General features: G+C 35.9%; 1 non-coding gene and 1 pseudogene across 1 annotated transcript; one reads left to right on the forward strand and one right to left on the reverse strand.

The window, feature by feature from the left end:
* The first annotated feature begins 18,875 nt into the window (after positions 1 to 18,875).
* LOC145614671 (glutaredoxin-C11 pseudogene) lies at positions 18,876 to 19,388 on the forward strand (annotated as a pseudogene).
* Positions 19,389 to 21,780: 2,392 nt separating this feature from the next.
* LOC145625972 (small nucleolar RNA R71) lies at positions 21,781 to 21,887 on the reverse strand. The gene has a single exon (XR_014110861.1). It is a non-coding gene; the product is annotated as a small nucleolar RNA R71 (small nucleolar RNA).
* Between the last annotated feature and the right edge of the window lie 681 nt (positions 21,888 to 22,568).

Consider the following 22,568-nt stretch of genomic DNA (forward strand, 5'->3'; position numbering starts at 1 on the left):
TTGATTGTAATAATGTGAATGTGGTCGATAGTGTTGAAATCATTAGAGATCATGTATTATGTCGTGGGTTTAGGCAATTATACCATGTGTGGATTTGGCATGGAGAAAGTGGAGAGTACAGTGGGGATCTTGATCGGAATGATGTGCGTGTTAGAAGCAATGAGATTCATGTGGATGAGGAATACGAGAATGATGAGTATATTGTTGATAATGGTGAGGATGGAGCCGATGAAGATCAGGCGGATGAGGTTGAGGATGAACAAGTGGATGAGATGTTGCATGGTGTTGAAGGTGAAGTGTTTGAATTATTATCGGAGGCTTCCAAAAAGCCTTTGTATCCCGAGTGCAAAAAATACTCCAAACTATCGGCCGTGCTAACACTTTTCAACATTAAGTCGAAGCATGGGTGGACGGACATCAGTTTTACTTCTTTGTTGACCGCATTAAGTGATATGTTGCCTGATGGGAATGAAATTCCTAAGTCTTATTATTACGCAAAGAAGCTCATGTGTCCCTTTGGTTTGGAGTATAAGAAGATATATGCATGTCCTAATGACTGTATTTTGTATCGAAATGAGTATGAAAAACTGCAGGAGTGTCCACGATGCAAGCGATCGCGGTACAAGCGCATGAGTTGCAATCCTGGCACGGAGGGACCTCCTGCTAAGGTGTTGTGGTATCTTCCCATTATTCAAAGGTTTAAGCGTCTGTTCTCAATACCAAAAGACGCTAAAAACTTAAGGTGGCATGCAGAGGGAAGAAAGAAAAATAGAATGCTGAAGCATCCAGCTGACTCTCCACAGTGGAAGAAAATTGATTTGAAGTTTGAGGAATTTGGTAATGAATTTAGAAATTTAAGGCTTGGGTTGTGCACGGACGGGATGAATCCATTTGGCACTCTTAGTACCCAACACAGCACATGGCCGGTACTTTTAGTGATTTATAATTTGCCTCCTTGGCTGTGCATGAAACGTAAGTATGTAATGCTTTCATTGCTAATAACTGGTCCTAAGCAACCTGGAAACGACATAGATGTTTACCTTGCGCCGCTTATTGACGACTTGAGAAAGATGTGGGACGAAGGGGTTTCCGTTTTCGATGCTCATGGGAACGAGATGTTCACATTGCATGCAGCCCTTATGTGGACCATGAATGACTTCCCTGCATATGGCAACTTGTGTGGGTACAAGGTCAAAGGGAAAAAAGCATACCCCATATGTATTGATGACACATCAAGCATATACCTGACTCATTCTCACAAAGATGTCTACCTACGAACTCGAAGGTTCCTTAGGCGTGATCACCCGTACCGTAAGAAGAAAAAGGCTTTCGATGGAACCGTGGAAGAGGATATTGCGCCTAGACTATTGACTGGTGCTGAGATTAGTGCTCGGGTGAAAGGGATATGAACGGTGTTTGGAAAATCAGAAAAAACTGTGGTCTCAGCTGCTCTGTTTAAGAAAGAATCAATCTTTTGGAAGCTGTCGTACTGGAGAGAACATGACGTTAGGAATTGTCTTTATGTGATGCATGTAGAGAAGAATGTGTGTGATTCTCTTTTGGGGACGCTTATGAATATCCCAGGCAAAACAAAGGAAGGAAAGGGTGCACGGTTAGATTTGAAAGAGATGGGGATTCGTCTAGAATTATGGCCTCAAGAAAAGGTTAGAAAGGGGAAGGAGCCGAGAATAGAAGATGAAAATGTTTCGAAAAAAGGGAAGGAGAAGAGCAAGGGAAAGGGAAAGGCCAAAGATGCGTCAAAGAAGAAAGTTAAGGGTAAAGGGAAGGATGAAAAGAATTATTTACCCCCAGCTTGCTATACATTGTCAAGGGTAGAGAAACGTATGTTTTGTGCATGTTTGTACGGCATTAAGGTTCCATCAGGGTACTCATCTAACATGAAAAGATTTGTAACCTTAAATGGAGAATTGAAGCTGACAAGTATGAAATCCCATGATTGTCACATTATGATGCAAGTATTCCTACCGATTGCAATCCGTGGTATTCTACCGAAACACGTGAGGGAAGGATAACAAGCCTTTGTTCGTTTTTCAATACAATTTGTAGCAAAGTTCTTGATCCTTGTACACTAGATGCTTTGCAAGCAGATGTGGTTGTGACTTTGTGCAAATTTGAGATGTATTTCCCACCCTCATTTTTTGACATAATGGTTCATCTGGTTCTTCATTTGGTGCGTGAGATTAAGTTGTGCGGTCCAGTGTTCATGAGGTGGTGCTTCCCTTTTGAAAGACACATGGGTACATTACAAGATAAAGTACGGAACCGAACTCACCCTGAAGGAAGTATAATACAAGGGACAGTGGGTGAGGAGATAGGTAACTTTGTGGCGGACTACATAGCCCTTTCTCAACCTATTGGTCTTCCTACTTCTCGACATGAAGGAAGACTTGATGGTCATGGCACAATTGGGTCGAAACGAATGTCACCAGACCGAGATCAGTTCTTACAAGCACACCTTTATGTGTTGCACCATGTTTCAGATGTGCACCCATATTTAGACGAGCACATGGCTGGAATTACAGGTTATTATTATTGCTAGAAACAAGTTTTTTTTTTTTTAAATATTATTGCACGAAAATTGGGAAAAAAAAATTTGGTGAATAGGCACCGGTTAGGCAGCAACCGGTGCCTAAAATATCTACCACCAAAAAAAAAATTGGCGGGAGAGCAGTTTTAGGCACCGGTTAACCGGTGCCTAAGTGGGCATATAACACCGGTTAACCGATGCCTATGTTACCCTATGGCACCGGTTTTGAACCGGTGCCAAAACGTTGGTTTTTGGCACCCCTCACTTAGGCAGCGGTTCAAACCGGTGCCTTAGACCGGGTTTGAACCGCTGCCAAATGCCTTTTTTCACCTAGTGTTATCTTTTAGAAAGTGATGCCTAATGTGGATGTGTTTTACCTTTGAGTGTTGAACTGGATCGTTAGAAATACATATAGCACTAGTATTATCACAGTAAATAGGTATACATTCAAAAATAATACCAAAATCTCTGACCTGTTGTTTTATCCATAGAACTTGTGAACAACATGTTGTCGCTGCCACATATTCAGCTTCTGCTGTAGATAAAGCAACTGTGTTTTGCTTCTTGGAACCCCAAGAAACTAAACAGGAACCTAAAAATTGTACCATTCCTGAAGTGCTTTTTCTATTAACCAGATCACCTGCATAGTCAGCATCAGTAAAACTATTCAAATCAAAAGAATCACTTCTGGGATAGAAGAGACTCAAATCATCAGTTCCTTTCAAGTATCTTAGAATTCTTTTTACTGCTGTCAGGTGTGACTCCTTTGGATTTGCTTGGAACCTGGCACACAGACCTACACTAAAAGATATGTCATTTCTACTAGCTGTTAAGTAGAGTAGTGAGCCTATCTCCACTCATAAGGTCAGCAAAATACTTGCATAGAGATTCGTTAGTTGCACCAAATAAAATATCATCAACATAAATTTGTACAACTAAGATATCAGTTCCATTTGACTTTAAAAACAAAGTTTTATCAATTTTTCCACGTTTAAAACCATTAGCCAAAAGGAACTTAGATAATCTTTCATACCATGCTCTAGGAGCTTGCTTTAACCCATAAAGAGCTTTGTGAAGCTTATAGACATGGTTTGGGAACTCTAGATTTTCAAACCCGGGAGGCTGTTCCACATAGACTTCCTCATTTAAATATCCATTTAAGAAAGCACATTTAACATCCATCTGGTACAGCCTAAATCCCATATAAGCAGCAAAGGCAATAAGTAAACGAATAGCCTCTAACCTGGCTACTGGAGCAAATGTCTCTTCATAGTCTATTCCTTCCTGCTGGTTGAAACCTTGTACAACTAGTCTTGCTTTGTTCCTGACAATAATACCATGTTCATCTAGTTTGTTTTTTAATACCCATTTTAGTCCAATGAACTTCTTATCTTTTGGTCTAGGTTCCAGATGCCAAACTTTATTTCTTTCAAATTCATTTAATTCAGCCTGCATAGCATTAATCCAGTCAGCGTCAGTTAAAGCTTCAACATAATTCTTAGGTTCCATGGAGGAAAGGAATGCACTGAATGCACAGAAGTTCCTAAGCTGAGATCTGGTTTGAGTTCCTTTTGTGATATCACTCATGATTACATCAACTGGATGTGATTTCTGATATTTCCAGGGCCTTGGAGTGAAATCCTTGATTGGATACAATTTTTCTTCATCATTGTTGACTGGTTCTTCTGTAGGAACTTGTTCATGGAACTCAGTTTGAACTTCTTCAGGTGTTTCCACATTCTGGTCTTCATTATGGACATCAGTCTGTTCTTGAAGTGGAGTTCCTGGTGCATTCTTCAACTCAGGTTCAGCATTTGCTTCAGGATTCGTTACTTCAGCAATTTCAACTTGCTGCTTCTGCTGTGATGCTGGTTCCTCATCTGGATTCTGCTTACGCACCAGTCCAATTTCGAAATCATCATCACAATCCTGTACATCAACCAAATGTTCAGTTTCATCAAATATAATATGTACAGACTCCTCAACACACATAGTCCTTTTATTATAGACTCTGTAAGATTTACTATTCGAGGCATATCCTAGGAATACTGCCTCATCACTACGTTCATCAAATTTACCCAAGTTCCTTTTACCATTATTGTGAACAAAGCATTTGCATCCAAAAGATCTAAAGTAGGAAATTTTAGTCTTTCTCCCGTTCATAAGTTCATAGGGAGTTTTATTGGTGATGGCTCTAACAGATACTCTGTTAAGTATATAACATGTTGTGTTTACTGCTTCAGCCTAGAAGTTCCTAAGCAGCCTGCTTGATATCAGCATTGTCCTTGCCATGTCTTCAAGGCTCCTATTCTTGTGTTCCACCACTCCATTTTGTTGTGGAGTTCTTGGGGCAGAGAAGTTGTGATCCATACCATACTCAGTACAGAATTCATCAAATTTTGAATTCTCGAATTCTGTTCCATGATCTGATTTAAGATGTATCAATTGATTGCCTGTTCTTCTCTGTTCTTTCTTTACAAAAGCAACAAACTCATCAAACGTTTCATCCTTACTTACAAGAAAGAAAACCCAAGTGAACCTTGAAAAATCATCAACAATAACCATTACATATTTCTTACCACTTCTACTTTGGATTCTCATTGGACCATAGAGATCCATATGAATGAGTTTCAAAGGTCTTTTGGTACTTATCATCTTTTTGGACTTGAAGGAAATTCGGGTCTGTTTTCCTCTTGTACAAGCTTCACACACTTTGTCATACAGGAACTTAATGCAAGGAAGTCCTTCCACTAAGTTCTTAGATCTTATTTTATCAAGTAAAGAAAAGCTTGCATGGCCAAACCTTCTGTTCCATAAAAGAGGATCATCCTCAATAACACTAAGATATGTTAAATTGCTGTTAGGAACCTCATTAAGATCCACAATATATGTGTTCCCTTTACAAGTTCCTTCCAAAATAATGTTCCCAGTGTCATTGTGGATGATTCTACACTTATTGGAAGTAAAGCTAACAGAATTACCTTTGTCACAAAACTGTGAAATACTTAACAAATTGTGTTTGAGGCCCTCGACTAAAAATACATTATCAATGGCATGAGAACGTGACCTTCCTATCTTTCCAATAGCAATTATATCACCTTTCATATTATCACCAAAGGTCACTGTTCCACCATAGTAGGCATCCAGTGAGAGAAATCTAGATTTATCTCCAGTCATGTGCTTAGAACAACCATTGTCGAGGTACCAAGTGTTGTTCCCCCTCACTGGAACCTGCAAGAAGAATTAAACGTTAGAGTCAGGAACCCAGGTTTCCTTGGGTTCCTGTGTAACAGGAGTTGATTCATTTTTCTTGATCTAGATTTGTTCTACATGTTTGACATTCTTCTGTGTGCTTTGTTTTTTCTTAGGACACTTAACCTGCTTATGTCTTGTATTGCCACAGAAATAACAAACCATGCTACTAGGCAAGTTTACATACTTCTTTTCTTTCTGGAACTTGTTTTTAAAACCTAAACCTTCAGTATTCTTGGTTTGAGCCTTAGTGATCCAATCAGGAACTCTATACTCTATTGGTTGCTTACCTTTCCTAGCTCTCTCAAGTTCCCCCTCAAGACGTGCCTTATCCGTTTTTAAATCTTCCAAATCATGTTTTAATTTTTCAAAGTTCGGATAATCAGTAGGTGGAGGAACTTCAGAGTTAGGAGTATCGACACTAAGTTTTAACAAAGACAATTCCACATTCAGGAGTATGTTATCTTGTTTCAGATTCTCTATAGTCTCTTTTAAATTTTTATTATCATCAAACAGACTAAAGAACCTGTATTGAATGTAAAACTTCATGTTATCAACCCATTCACTGTTCTCTTTGTAAGTAACTAAAGCTTTATCACTTTGCTGTTTGGATCTATGTAATTCCTTTAAATCTTCTTGAATTTCCAAAACAGTATTTATTAGATTCTCTTTAGATAGATGTTTTAATTGGTTGTAAGAGAACCATACCTCAGACTCAAGCTCCTTTAGTTTGGCAGCTTCATCAGTTTTTGCCATTAAACATAAATGAGCAGTTTCTTCTAATGGTTGGTCCTCCTCTTCTTCTGAATCTGTATCTCCCCAAGCAGCTAGCATGGCTTTCTTCACATTAACCTTGGTGAAGTAAGGCTTATAGACTTTGGACTCTTTGGATTGCTCTTTTCCTTTTGTCTTTCCTTTCTCTCCATCCTGTACAGGGAAATCCTTAATGAAGTGATCTTTTGACCCACACCTGAAGCACGTTGTGTTTCTGGAACTTGTGAACTTCTTGTTCCTGTCGAACTTCTTATTATTCATCATCTTTTTAAATTTCCTCACTAGCATAGCCATCTCTTCCTCATCAACTTCCGATTCTTCTGAATCTTGAGCCTTAAGTGCGAGGCTTTTATTTCTGGAACTTTCAATATTGGAACTCGGATGAAGTTCATGTGTCATCAATGATCCAGCTAGTTGTTCCATATTAAACTTGGTGAAATCCTTAGCTTCCTGCATAGCAGTAACCTTGGATCTCCAACGTTCATCTTGTGGTAGACTTCTTAGGATCTTTCTTGCATGTTCATCAATAGGAATATGCCTGCCAAGGGAGTTCAGTTCATTAATAATATCATTGAATCTGGTAAACATCTCTTCTATGGTTTCTTTAGATTGCATTTCAAACCTTTCATACCTAGACATCAATAAATCTATTTTAGAACGTTTTACCTCGTTAGTACCTTCATGAGTTACCTATAGCAAATCCCAAATCTGCTTGGCAGACTTGCATCCCATGATACGGTTATGTTCATGGGGTCCAAGTCCACAGTGTAAATACTTTATTGCTAAAGCATTCAGTTCAAGTTTCTGATAATCTTCTTTGTCATAATCAGAAATAGATTTAGAAACTACCTCATGTTTGTCATTGGTTGCAGTTATTTCAAAATCACCAGTTTCAATAACATGCCAAACCTGGTAATTTTCCGCCTTGATGAAGATCTCCATCCTGTTCTTCCTGTAGGCATAGAACTTACCATTGAACATAGGTGGACGTTGGGTTGAGTACCCTTCTTCAAGTTTCTCCTTGTAATTCATCTCTCTAGGAACTTACTCAGCAAAGTTATCTGCTTGCAAGTGAGAACCTTGCTCTGATACCAATTGTTAGTTGAGACGAACACTAAAAGAGGGGGGTGAATTGTAGGTGAGTTCCTAGTGACTACTTTTTCAAATATAAAACAGAATAAAATAGGAACTTGCAATGCATACAGGATTTTACGAGGAAACCTTCTAGTGCCCAACTAGAAGTAAAACCTCGACCCTACCTTAGGGATTTCGAACACAAACAATTTCACTATAATAGGGCAAACACCAAGTTACAACCTATTATAATCAAACCTCTACTCACAAGTTCTTGAACGAACTTGCTACAGAATAGGATTCTATTCTACCCAGTCTAAGTCCCACACTCAGACTTTCACTCGTACTCCCTAAGCACAGATCTTCTCAACTTCTCAACAGAAGCTCTCTCTCTCTCTGTATGCAATGATAACAAAAACACTCTCACCCAAATAACACGAACCAATTACAAGTAAAGACACCTAGTATATGATCGGCAAGCTATGCATGAAACCCGAAACTTATATGACAAGATGATAAGCTTGGAAAACTTACACAATTAAAGCTCTGTAAATTCTTCACGCATAAAACTCACAAAAAACGTGAACTCCTTTTTTTCTCTACTATTTATACAAGTATTACTTGTATAGAAAGTAGGTTTTCTTAAAGATAAATAAGTTAAACTTAACTTATCTTTATACACGGTTTTAATGTAAATCATTTAGAAGAAAATCTTTTCCGAAAAATAAGATAGAAAGATTTAGTTAAAAAGCATAATATCTTTTTAACAAACTCATTTTAAGAAATAAACATTTAAAGAAAATCTTTTTCGAATTCTATCTTTTATCTTTTCCGATTTTAATTTATTTGCCAAGCTAACTTGCCACGCTTCTAATAGACTTCATGCATATCCTACTTAACATATTTAACAATGAATCTATAAGATAAAATCTTAAATAAATCATTGTTGCGCCGCGCTCCTGTACTGGTAGGTTTACTTGGGCTCCACGCTTACTAAGTTCCTCCAAAGATCTTAGCCAGCCATCTTCAAGTTCCTGTAAAGGAACGTTCCTGTTAAGGAACTCAGTTCCTGTGAGGGAACACTTCTTCTGTTTCGAATAACCTTCTTGAATAAAGAATTTCTTCAAGTCTTCTTAGTTTCAGTTACTTCTTTCATCTCCAAGATCAACTTCACCTAAACTAAACAAACACTTGAAAAACCTTTATTAAATGAGTTTGCTGTAGTTTAAGTTCCTCATCATCAAAACCTTTAAACATCAACAGTAGGGAGCCGCCAACAAGTTTTTAAGGAACTTGTAAACCGTTCACGGATCATAAAAGGCAACCACGAATAAAGGGACAACGAAGGCAACAACGATTGACCCGTGAAGGTTACACCCCCATTCATAATCCATGAGATTACTAACTCCATATGGTTCGGAACTACAAAAGGAGGATCGGGGATGATGGTACGAAGTGAGTCATGGAGTCACATTCGCCCGTATTGGCCTCTACTCAATTCTTATAGTGAAAAGTGATTCATGCGATCTCAAAGGCATACAAACAAAATATTCAATTTACTCCAAACTATTATTAGGCTAAATTGGTTAAATATTAATGCAACACATAATTCTAAAATATTAGTGATCACTTGATTAAACAACAAGATTAAAAAGGAACCTAAACCGGTTGCCCAAATTATCTTATTAGGCGTGATTTTCAATTACATATTCCCTTTAAACATGCAATATAGTGATCAATAAAAAATATAATAGAATAAACATTAATATTGGAAGCAATTTAACAATAATAGTGTTAGTCAAATCAAATATAAAATAACCTAATCATGATACTAGCAATATTAAAATAAAATAAGAGTAATTAAATTAATTAATAATTACTCACATTTCGCGCGTTCCTTTAAATTGCTACATCATGAATAAACTATTAGTAACTTCAATAAAAATAATAAAGTAAATGAAAATTAAATTAAATAAAAAGTAGAATTGATTTGGTCCAAACCCTCAGTTATTTGTACCTTTCACGCCTTGGTTTAAGGACGGAACCTCGGGTTAAGTATAGACTCCTTGGAGTGCTTAGGGGAATTGTTATGGAAGAATAAGGAGGCTAGAAATTACGTTAAAGAGGGAGAAGAGAATGATTTTTGGTGTAAGGTGAGAGAGAATGATCCTTGGTGCCCCCGTACATCAGAAATGAGGGGGTATTTATAGAGAAAATGTGCTGAGGGAGCACACGGAACCCTAAAATGATAAAAACCCTAAAAAAGTATCCCGCGACACGGCAAAGTATACCGTGACATGGAAAATCCCACCGTCAGACGGGAAACTTTCCCGTGACACGGTACAAATTTGCGTGACACGGGAAATATTTAGGTTACGGGAAGTGAAAACGCGTTTAGGGATTACGCGGAGAAAACACGGAGCAATCCCGTGGCACGGGATGTGCACCGTGACACAGGAAGAAATTTCGTGACACGGCATTGTCCGCCGTGGCACAGTGCAGTATGCTGTGTCACGGTGTAAAAATTGCGCGGAAATTACACGGAATATTCCCGTGTCACGGAATGGGCACCGTGACACGGGAAATTGCACCGTGACTCGGTGCAAAATCCCGTGACACGGGGGAAAATTGTGCAGAATTACAAAGATGGGCACCGTTTCACGGGAATAAGCCCCGTGACACGTCAGCTTTTGCCGCGTCGCGGCATTTTTTCTGCTACGCGGTAATTTCAGTTTTTTACCCGTTTTTAAAATAATCATAACTTTTGATCCGTAACTCAAAATAAGGCATAGAATATATCATTGGAAAGCTTATCAAGTCTACTTTTCAACCCAATTAGAATCAAGTCAAAATAATATGTAGATTTTATGATATGGCCGTTTTAGTGGAAGGGTGTCGGTTTTAGGCCGAGTTTAGTGTTTTGCTCATATCTTTTTCGTTATAGCTTGGAATTGGGCTTATGATATATGGTTGGAAATCTTATTTAAAGGCCTATCCAACAAAATAATAATTGGATCAAAATTGTATATCCATAAAATCATTTTCTCTCAGTTTTGCGATGTGGACACGAAAAGTGGAAAATAGGTTATGGTTTAGGGAAATGAGCTAGAAATTGGATTGGTTCATGAAATATATTGGATAGGACATGAATTTAAGCACTCTAAATATTAAATACTCAACTCGACCAATAATGGCGGTGAAAGTTGTTCATCAACGGGTTTGGTTTTGGGGAGACATTTTTAGGTGTCTACAAAGGGGTATAAGATTTGGTTAATAACAATAGAATTTAATATATTTTTTTTTTCTATTTTACAAAATTTACTTGTACTCATATTTACAGAGGCAACATATATATACATATACATATATATACATATACATATATATATATACATATATATATATATATGTATATGTATATGTATATATATATATATATATATATATATATATATATATATATATAGACTCTCGTGAGAATTTTTCTTATGTGAGAGCACTCTTTATGTTCTAAATTTTTAATTTACTCGTATGTTCTCAATTTTAAATCTAATGTTCTAAACTTTTCCTTAGATGTTCTAAATTAAATCAAATGTTCTAATTTAGTACTCACATGTTCTAAACCATAAATTAGTTAAGTTTGATGTCATAAATTTTAAATAACTTGTTCCAAAACCTTAACTTATATGTTCAAAATTTTAAAACGTATGTTCTAAGATTTTTAATTATATGTTCTAGATTTTAAGGCGTATGTTCTATTTTTTTTACTCATATGTTCTAAATTCTTTACTCACACTTTCTATATTCTATATCAGTTTGTTCTAAATTTTTATTCACATGTTCATAATCTTAAATCAGATGTTCTAAATTGTACTCATATGTTTAAAATTTTATAAAGCAAATTTTATAAATTTTTAATCACTTGTTCTAATTCTAAAATCAGATTTTCTAAACATATTACTCATACAAATGTTTTAAATTATTACTCATGTGTTCAAAATTTTAATTTGAGTCACATGCTCTAAATTTTAACTCGCATGTTCTAAAATTTTACTCACATGTTCTAATTTTTTACTCACATGTTCTAAATTTTAGATTAGTTTTAAAGAAAATCAATAATAAATTGAATAAATATTATTGTCTCTATATCATAATACAATGTTTATTCTTATTTATGTGGTCTTCAAATTGTACCTATGACTATTTAATGCTCATTTGCATATTTAACGAATCTTTATATTAGTATATAAGTTTAAAAACAACCTTGATTATACTATGCACATGAAACAACTAACAAATTAATTGTAGTACGATGATTGCGATACAACCGATTGTACAATGATTAAGGATCTTTTTACCCATAACAATTATGAGAAAATAAACATATATATACAATATCACAAGATGGAATCTTATTGATCGAGAGGAATAGCATGCAGATTCATTGTACTATAAAATCTTCCTTGTCCATGACCAAATTCAAATACAAGTATTATTAATTACTATCCATTGGAATATCATTTCTTCCCTTACATTCTTATCCAATAACTCCATTTTATAATTAAATTATCATTTCCCTTTACATTTTTTGCATTAACAAGTGTCAATCCTTTATCTTGCCCTCCCTATAAATAATCCATCTTAATGTTTATATGATCTCATCAACTAATACTACACTAACAACATTTTGTTAGAGTAGTCTTCATAATAGGTGTTATGAATGATGGGAAATTAGTCCCACATTGGTGGAATAGAAGTTGGTTATATAGGTTAGTCTATATAGCTTAGTGTTGGGATGGAAGCCCCACATTGGTAGAATAGAAGAAGTTGGCTTATTCAATTCTATTTAACTTGTTATTGGGAATAAATTCCAACATTGGCTGAATAGAGAATGATAGCTTACTCTATTCTATTTAACTTGAAGTTGGGAAGAAACTCCCACATTGGTTAAATAGAAAAGTATAGCTTGGAGCTAGTCTATAAGTTACTCGATTCTATTTAACTTGATGTTGGGAAGAAAAATTCCCACATTGGTTAAATAGAAAAGTTTAGCTTGGAGCTAGGCTATAAGTTTAATATTTGAAGCAAAACAAAATTTTCAATGTGAGTCGTGGTTATGACCATGGGCCCGGTCGGGCGGGCTTTGCCCGATCAGGCGCGAGCATTAACTAAGGAAAGTACTTTTTGCTCGCCCGATAGGGCTAAGTTAGCCCGATCGGGCGCAAAAGCAAAGTTATTTTCCTAAGTGTAGATGGCCCGATCGGGCGGGCATTACCCGATCGGGCGCGAGCCTAGTTAAAAGTTTGTTCGATTATTTGCCCGATTAGACGAATGCAAGTAGTTACTTTCTTACGGTTAAATTAATTATGATAATGGTAACTTTTCATTAAAAGTCTGATTATCTTAATTAATTTATTTTTGGAAATGGTGACTCTTGGAATAAAAGGCTGTTCATTATATATAATTAATTGCTCCAAAATTATTACTTACCTTTTTTATTTTCATCTTCTTCTTCCTTTTCTATTCTTATTGTTCTTAAAGTGTTGTTAGGGAGTTCAATTACATTGCTTTAATTGATCTCAAATTTAGGGAAATCCTGGAAGCATATTAACTGGTAACCCATAGCAGTCATAGTGGGGGTTAAAATTGCTTTAAGGACAGTGTAAACACGTCCCTAATTCTTCATCCCGATAGTTATTTTCTAACAATCTTAAAGCAATTTTAATATTCTATCATGGAGAATGTCATGAAGAGTGTTGGTGACGTTGGGAAACTTGATCGGTTCGATGGTTCTAATTTTACTCATTGGAAGGAGACCATGAAGTTCTTTCTCATCACAATGAAGTTGTTCTATATCCTTGATGTTGATCTTAAGCCTATTCCAGAACCGAAGGAAGATGAAACTGATGTTGTGAAGGCTGAACGCAAAAAGCGTATTGAGGACGAAGCACTATGCAGAAGATACATTCTGAATCATCTTTCAGACCGCCTATATGATCTCTACATACCGATGAAGAATCCAAAGGAAATATGGGACTCTTTAGAAACTAAGTACAATTCAGAAAAACAAGGGGCAGATAAGTTTATTACTATGCAATTTTTGAATTTGCTATGAATGATTCTTCATTTGTATTAGACCAAGTGCATGAATTTCTTATCTTGGCTTCTAAATTTAAGGATCTTGCTATTACCATTCCGGAAAAACTACTTGTGGGGGGAATAATTGCAAAATTACCCGCTAGTTGGAATGATTATAGGAAGAAACTTTTACATACTTCTGAGGATTTTACTTTGGAACAAATTCAGAAACATTTACAGATTGAAGAGGAAACTCGAAACCGTGATAAGAAATCTGATGGTGGTTCTAGTTCCAAAGTAAATTATGTAAGTAATGATCAGAAGGGGGGAGGCAAGAAAAGAAAGGTTAATAATCAAAATAAGCAGAATAATTCCAACAAGAAGCCTAGAAAGAATTTGTCTGATGTTGTTTGTTACAAGTGTGGTGAAAAAGGGCACATTAAGAAATATTGCAAGAATCCTAAGAAGACTAAAAAAAAGAAAGAAGGTGGTGAGGCAAATGTTGTAGAAACACCAATGATATTGTTGCCATGATTTCTAAATTAAACATTCGTATGATTCAAGAAATGCACATGGCTTCGCTCACTACAAGTGATGATTGGTGGTATGATTCGGGTGCTATAGCACATGTGTGCAACAACAAGGATCTTTTCAAGACCTACACCGATTCTTCCCCTGATCATGAAGTTCTTATGGGTGATCATCATTCTTCCAAGGTCCAAGGTTCTGGAACAGTTGAAGTGCAATTTACTTCTAGGAAGAAAGTCATTCTCACCAATGTACTTCATGTGCCTCAAATTAGGAAGAATTTAATTTCTAGTTTTATGTTGTCTAAGAAGGGTTTGAAAGTGTAATACAATGTAATTCTATCTAAGGCTGGAACCTTTGTTGGAAAGGGTTATGCTTGTGATGGAATGTTCAAATTATTCAATAAAGTTGAAAATTCTTCTTACTTTGTTGTGCAAAATGTAGAATGTGTTTCTTTCAATTTATGACATAATCGTTTAGCACATACTAATTATAAGACTATGAAAATTATGTCAAAAAGTGGTATGATTTCTTATGGCAATGATAGTCATGATAAATGTAAAGTTTGTGTGCAATCGAAAATGAAGAGAAAACCTTTTCCTAAAGTTCATAGAAATACTGAAATATTTGAACTTGTTCATTCTGATATTTGTGAGTTCAATGGAAATTTGACTAGAGGTGGTAATAGGTATTTCATAACTTTCATTGATGATAGTTCTCGTTTTACCTACGTTTATTTGCTAAAGACAAAATATCAGGCATTTGATATGTTTAAAGTGTATAAAGCCATGGTAGAAACACAAAAAGATAAGAAAATTAAGATATTACGAAGTGATAGAGGTGGAGAATATTTTCCCACAGAAATTTCTGATTTTTGTGAGTCTAATAGCATTATACATCAGGTTAGTGCTCCTTATAGACCCCAACAAAATGGAGTGGCTGATAGAAAGAATGGTGTGTGGTGATATGGTAAATGACATGCTTGTTAATGCAAATTTGCCGCTTAATTTGTGGGGGGGGGGGGGAGCTTTACTAACCGCATGTCATGTACACAATAGAATTCCTTCTAAGAAAAATAAGGTATCTCCATATGAGCTATGGAAAGGAAAGAAACCTAATATTAGTTATTTTAGAGTTTGGGGTTGTGTTGCATATTATAAGGTTCCCGAACCTAAGAAAACTAAATTAAGTCCTAGAGCTTTAAAGAGTGTTTTTGTGGGATATGCTGAAAATTAAAAAGCCTATAGGTTTTTGGATTTGGATTCTACTGTTATAGTGGAATCACGAGATGCTGAATTCTTTGAGAATAAATTTCGTGGGGATTCCATAAACATTGTTGATTCAGCACTACCACAAGTTTCTCCTAATGATGTTTCTAGCTTAAGTAATGTTAGAAAATTGTCTGATTTCTCTAGTGAACCTAGAAGAAGTGTAAGGGCAAGGAAGGAGAAAATTTTGGGTCCGGATTTTATTGATTCACAAGCTATTCTCTTTCTTGTAGAAGGAAGTAGGTGTGAGGTTACTAATAAGATACCCATTCTACTTAATGTTGATGTTAATGTAGAGGATCATCCAAAAACGTTTAAAGAAGCAATGGCTTCTAGAAATGCAGCTTTTTGGAAGGAGTCCATAAATGATGAGATGGATTCCTTGATTTCAAATAATACATGGTATCTCACGGATTTGCCACCTGGTTCCAAAGTTGTTGGATGTAAGTGGGTGTTTAGAATTAAAAAGGACACAAATGGGAAGATAATATCGTTTAAGGCTAGGTTGGTAGTACAAGGTTTTACTCGGAAGGAAGGAGTAGATTATTTTGATACTTATGCACTCGTTGCTAGAATTACATCCATTAGAGTTCTAATGGCTTTAGCTTCTATTTATGGTTTACATGTTCATCAAATGGATGTAAAAACAGCTTTTCTAAATGGTGATTTAGATGAGGAAGTGTACATGAGGTAGCCTGAGGGTTTTGTTCTTCCTGGCAATGAAAGCAGAGTTTGCAAATTGGTTAAGTCCTTGTATGGATTAAAACAAGCTCCAAAACAGTGGCATGAAAAATTTGATTCTGCAATTTTGTCACATGGTTTTACTCATAATTCTGCTGATAGATGCATTTATTCTAAGTTTACAAAAGATTATGGAGTCATTGTATGTTTATATGTTGATGGTATGTTAATCTTTGGGACGAATATAAAAGGCATTAATGAGACTAAGGATTATTTATCTTCTTGTTTCCAAATGAAAGATTTGGGTGAAGTGGATACAATATTAGGAATCAAAGCTATAAAACACAGTGGGGGTTATGCTTTGAGCCAGTGTCATTATGTTGATAAAATGCTTGATAAATTTCAGCATTTGAATATCAAAGAAGACAATTCCCCTTATGATTCGTCATGTAAACTTGAAAAGAATAATGGTAGAGCGGTTGCTCAGCTTGTACTAGGCCCGATATTGCATTTGCAATTTGCAAACTTTCTAGATTTACTAGCAATCCTAGTCTTGAACATTGGAAAGCTATTGGTAGAGTTTTTGGTTTCTTAAAGAGAACCAAAAATCTTAGTTTGCATTATAATAGATTTTCATCTGTTCTTGAGGGTTTTTTCAGATGCTAGTTGGATTACTAGCACTAGTGATAATAAATCCACTAGTGGGTGGGTTTTTATGCTTGGTGGAGGTGTTGTTTCTTGGGCTTCAAAGAAACAGACTTTTATTACTCATTTCACCATGGAGGCTGAATTTTTAGCTTTGGCGGCCGCAGGGAAAGAAGCAGAATGGCTGAGGAACATGTTATTAGATATAGAGTTGTGGCCACAACCGATGTCAGTCGTTTCTTTGAATTGTGATAGTGAAGCTACTTTGTCTAGAGCGTATAATAAGATTTATAATGGTAAATCTAGACATATTAGTTTGAGACATGCATATGTACGTCAGTTAATATCAGATGGGATAATAACTGTTGTGTATGTAAAGTCTTGCAATAATTTGGCAGATCCTTTTACAAAAGGATTACCAAGGGACATGGTGCAAATAATGTCCAGGGAAATTGGTTTGAAACCAATTATTTAATCAAGAACAACGGAAACCCAACCTTTCCTATAGTACTACCCCCATATTAAAGGTTCAATGTGGTAAAAACAAGTTGTTTGTTGATGATATATTGATTATTGTTGAGTGTAATTAATATTTATGTGTAAGGGTGAGTTTTAGACTCTTAATGAAGTTTCAAAGGTTATTTTTGTACTTCACCTATATGAACATATAGGAATGGTGTCGTTCTTAGCAAAAGTGTGTTTACTTTTGGAGATGTTCGTGAATACCAGGATGAGCACTTGGCCATAATAGTGCTACCAATTCTAAGAACACTTTATTTAACAAAGTTGTGTGTGTAGAATTTCTGGTAATGATATTTAAGATTATGGTTCAAAGCTACATGCTACCATAAATTTTGTTATTACTTTGAAAGTTTATACTAGGTGGAGGTTTAAATCAATAAGATACCTTCATTGATGCATAATTTTGTTGGTCAAGAACAAACACCAATTTTGAAGACTAATTGGGGGATTGTTAGAGTAGTCTTCATAATAGGTGTTATGAATGATGGGAAATTAGTCCCACATTGGTGGAATAGAAGTTGGTTATATAGGTTAGTCTATATAGCTTAGTGTTGGGATGGAAGTCCCACATTGGTAGAATAGAAGAAGTTGGCTTGTTCAATTCTATTTAACTTGTTATTGGGAAGAAATTCCCACATTGGTTGAATAAAGAATGATAGCTTACTCTATTCTATTTAACTTGAAGTTGGGAAGAAACTCCCACATTGGTTAAATAGAAAAGTATAGCTTGGAGCTAGTCTATAAGTTACTATATTCTATTTAACTTGATGTTAGGGAAGAAAAACTCCCACATTGGTTAAATAGAAAAGTTTAGCTTGGAGCTAGGCTATAAGTTTAATATTTGGAGCAAAAAAAAAAATTCAATGTGAGTCGTGGTTATGACCATGGGCCCGGCCGGGCGGGCTTTGCCCGATCAGGCGCGAGCATTAACTAAGGAAAGTACTTTTTGCTCGCCCGATAGGGCTAAGTTAGCCCGATCGGGCGCGAAAGCAAAGTTATTTTCCTAAGTGTAGATGGCCCGATCGGGCGCAAGCCTAGTTAAAAGTTTGTCCGATTATTTGCTCGATCGGGCGGGCTTTGCCCGATTGGACGAATGCAAGTAGTTACTTTCTTACAGTTAAATTAATTATGATAATGGTAACTTTTCAATAAAAGTCTGATTATCTTAATTAATTTATTTTTGGAAATGGTGACTGGAATAAAAGGTTGTTCATTATATATAATTAATTGCTCCAAAATTATTACTTACCTTTTTATTTTCATCTTCTTCATCCTTTTCTATTCTTATTGTTCTTAAAGTGTTCTTAGGGAGTTCAATTACATTGCTTTAATTAATCTCAAATTTAGGGAAATCCTGAAAGCATATCAACCGGTAACCCATAGCAATCATATTGGGAGTTAAAATTGCTTTAAGGACAGTGTAAACACGTCCTTAATTCTTCATCCCGATAGTTATTTTCTAACACATTTACTTAGAGAAAATCTTATTATTAATCTATAATACAATGGAAAGAGTGAATGAGTTAGCAAAATCAAAGGCAGTTGTTATACTTGGTAAAAGCTCAGATTGTATGTGTCATAGCATCAAGACACTACTCTATGACATGGGTGCAAGCCCCGCAGTGTACGAGATTGATCGTGATCCTAGAGGTTGGGAGCTTGAATTTGCATTGCAGAAGTTAGGGTGTAAGCCTATTGTCCCTGCAGTGTTCATTGGAGGTCGATTCGTCGGTTCTACTAAGGAGTAAGGATGTTCTTGCTGCCCATCTTACTGGCTCCCTCAAAGAAATGCTTATTGCTGCTAAGGCTATTTGGCTCTAACTATATCTACTTGTTCGTAAAACTCGAACGCCTTTTTTTTTTTTAATTGCAGCATTGTTCATAGGGATTTTCTTTTTGTAAGCTCTTGATATAGTTGCATATATACTCAGATGAACAAGAAATGTAACTAGGTATATTATAAATATCGGTTACATATACTATATATACAAGAACACTTAAAAAATTTACTATCTCCTAAATTTGTGAAAGTATTATGTAGAACGGACTCATTTGAGTTTGGTCATACAAGCAGGAAAAAAAAATTAATTTTACAAAATTAGATAACAATGGTCAGATATTAGATTAAAAATGTCAGAAATTAGATAATAATGGTCAGATATTATATTATAAATATCATATATTAGATTTAAGCATCAAACATTAGGTTTTAATTGTCTAAAATTAGATTATAATAGTCAGATATTAAATTATAATTATCAAATATTAGATTAAAAGTGTCAGAAATTAGATTATTATAGTCTATTAATGGTTTATAAGTATCAGATATTAAACACTATTGATCAGATTGATATGTCCATTTTATATAGTAATTTACCCCCGTCCCTTGGTCATTATTAGTAGTGTTTTTGGCTCTTTCAAGCCACTTTTATTACTAATTTGTGTTTTCTAGTGTTTTCGTAGTTTTAGTTGTATTTTACATGAAATTGCATTCTTGGAGCATTTTCCCGGGTTTTATGGATCAACTACGGAAGCTAGAAGGACACGGCCACTTTTGAAGCCCAGGATCGGTGAGAACCGATGATTAAGGGCTCGGTATGAGATAACGAGGCTATTAGATCGTTTAATCAAGACCCAATGAGGAAACTTAGATTGGGCCAAGAATTGAGCCCAATCGACATCCGAGACTCGAAGAAGAAGACCGGGCCCGATTGGGCAAGCTTGCGCCCGATCGGGCGGGCGCACATAAGAGGGCACCAGCAAGAAGGCGCGCCCGATTGGGTGAACGTTAGCTCGATCGGGCACGGCTGCCCCGATGGATCCGTGTTTTCTCAAGACCTGATTAGTTAGTTTTAATTTTTGTTTTAGGAAACGTTTAAGTACGAGATTTGTACGTAATTTTTGGATTACCTTCTTTTCTTAGACTTTCTCTCTCTACTTAGAATTTTTCTCTCTCTTAACTTTTCTCTCAACTCTTGTTTTTAATTATTTCCATTAATACAGATTAGTTTGGTAACTATTTCTCTTCTCTTAATCTTAGTTGTTTATTTTACTCCTTTCATCATGACTTGTTTTATTGCTTTGATTAGTTTAGTTTTTATTATGTGAGTAGTTTTCTTTCTAGGGTTTGTAAGGATCCATGAATAATATGAAGGGGTAATTTATTGTTGTTGATTGTCAATGCTAGATTAATTTCCTATTGATTGATTTAATGCTCTGTGACTAGATTAGGCCTGATCTTTTATGCATGAGTTTGACAATATTGATTCAAGATTCGAGAGATGAGAATTGATGTTTAGGTCTAGTTTCAATAGGCAGGTTAATTTATAAATGGTTAAGTCGAGATTCGAGAGATGAAATTTAATACCGGTAAATTAATTGTGTGATTGTAATACGTAGCAAAAGCCCTTTATAATCTGATTAATGTATGCATTGATGAATGATTATTATATTTTACCCTGGAATATTATTTATTGGTGAACCTATGCCCTAGATTCTTTTATATATTATTTTCTCCCTATTCTTGATCTCCATAGTTTAGTTTATTATTCAAATTCACATAATTGGTTACCTAATAATAATCTAGATCATATTAGTTAATTAGGAATAGAAAGATCCGTTTCTCTTTGTATTCGACCCTACTTCCCTATCTACATTAGTTAGAGGATTTAGGTATTACTTTTGATTTGGGGATACGACTTTACCCTGTCAAAATTTGGCGTCGTTGCCGGGAAACGGTTTTATTTTTATTTCTGATTGTTTTTTTAGTCTAGATTATTTTCCTTTTGTCTCAGAGAGCGTTAGTTCTATGAGGAAAATCTCACATTTGCTTCTAGTTTTTGTTTATGCCCAGGTGTTCCAGATCAGGGTACATCCCATTCGATCCTGAGATCGAACGTTCCTTCCATAGACAGAAAAATTTCTACAAGCAAATCCTGGCGGATTCTGGTGATAATAATAATAATCACTGCGATCCTCCAACTGGTTTTAGCGATTCAGAGGCATCATCAGACACAGAATCAGAGATGGCGGTTCCAAAGAAGCTTAGTGATTATTCACAACCAAAGCTAATAAATTTTCCACATCTCACCCCCACTCCGGCTCTTGATGGGGTTCAATTTGAAATTAAGCCTCAATTTATAACGATGATAGAGAAGAAGCAATATAGTGGAGCCAAGGGTGAAGACCCAAATCTTCACATTGTCGACTATTGTCAATATTGCAATACCATCAAGCAAGCCGGGGTCACTCAAGACCAAATCAGGGAGATTCTCTTTCCCTTCTCTTTAACTGGAAAAGCTAATTAAATTGTGGTTTAATGGCTTAAATAGAACTGCACTTGGTATAACTGACTGGGAAACTCTTGTTTTGAATTTTTATAACAAGTATTATCCTGCAGAGAGAACAACCGTACTATGGAGTGCGATTCAGAACTTTGCCCAAGAAGTCGATGAATCTTTATATGAGGCTTGGGAGAGGTTCAAGGATCTACAAAGAGACTGCCCCCACCATAATTTAGCACAATGGCAATTAATCCAAGCCTTTTATAATGGCCTTGGAAATTCTTCTCGAATAATTTTAGATTATGCAGCTAGTGGGAGATTTATGAATCTTGATGTTGAAGATGCTGGTCAAGTTATTGAAGACATGGCGATACACAATTCCCAATATGGGAATCCTAGAGGATTTGCTAACAAGGGGAAGCATAGTGTTGACTCTGTATCCTTTTTGCAAGCTCAACTGACCTCTATTTGCCAAAAATTAGATAATCTGAGCACTGCTAATGTTGCTAATGTAGCTAATGTTTCTGCGATTAATAATAATTCTAATGAGGCTTTCTGTGAAAATTGTGGTATTTTAGGTCATTGGGAACAAGATTGCGGGAGTTCCGTGGAGCAAGTTAATGCCTTCCAAGCCTATAGGCAGAATAACCCATACTCCAACACCTACAATCCTGGGTATCGGAATCATCCGTACCTTTCCTACCGGAGTACTAATGTTCAAAATCCACCACCACAAGAACCACAGGCGCCACAACAACAGCAGCAGAAATATTACCATCCCAATGCTAGTCAGAAGAACCAACCACAACAACCCTCCTCATCTTCTGACCCTTCTCTGGTGGAAATTAGAGCAATGTTGGTTAATATGAAAAAGCACATGGAAAGTAGAGGTGCGACAATTGATCAAATTCTAGC

This window comes from Chenopodium album, chromosome 3 (assembly GCF_948465745.1).
Source record: "Chenopodium album chromosome 3, dcCheAlbu1.1, whole genome shotgun sequence".
NCBI classification, from domain to species: domain Eukaryota; kingdom Viridiplantae; phylum Streptophyta; class Magnoliopsida; order Caryophyllales; family Amaranthaceae; genus Chenopodium; species Chenopodium album.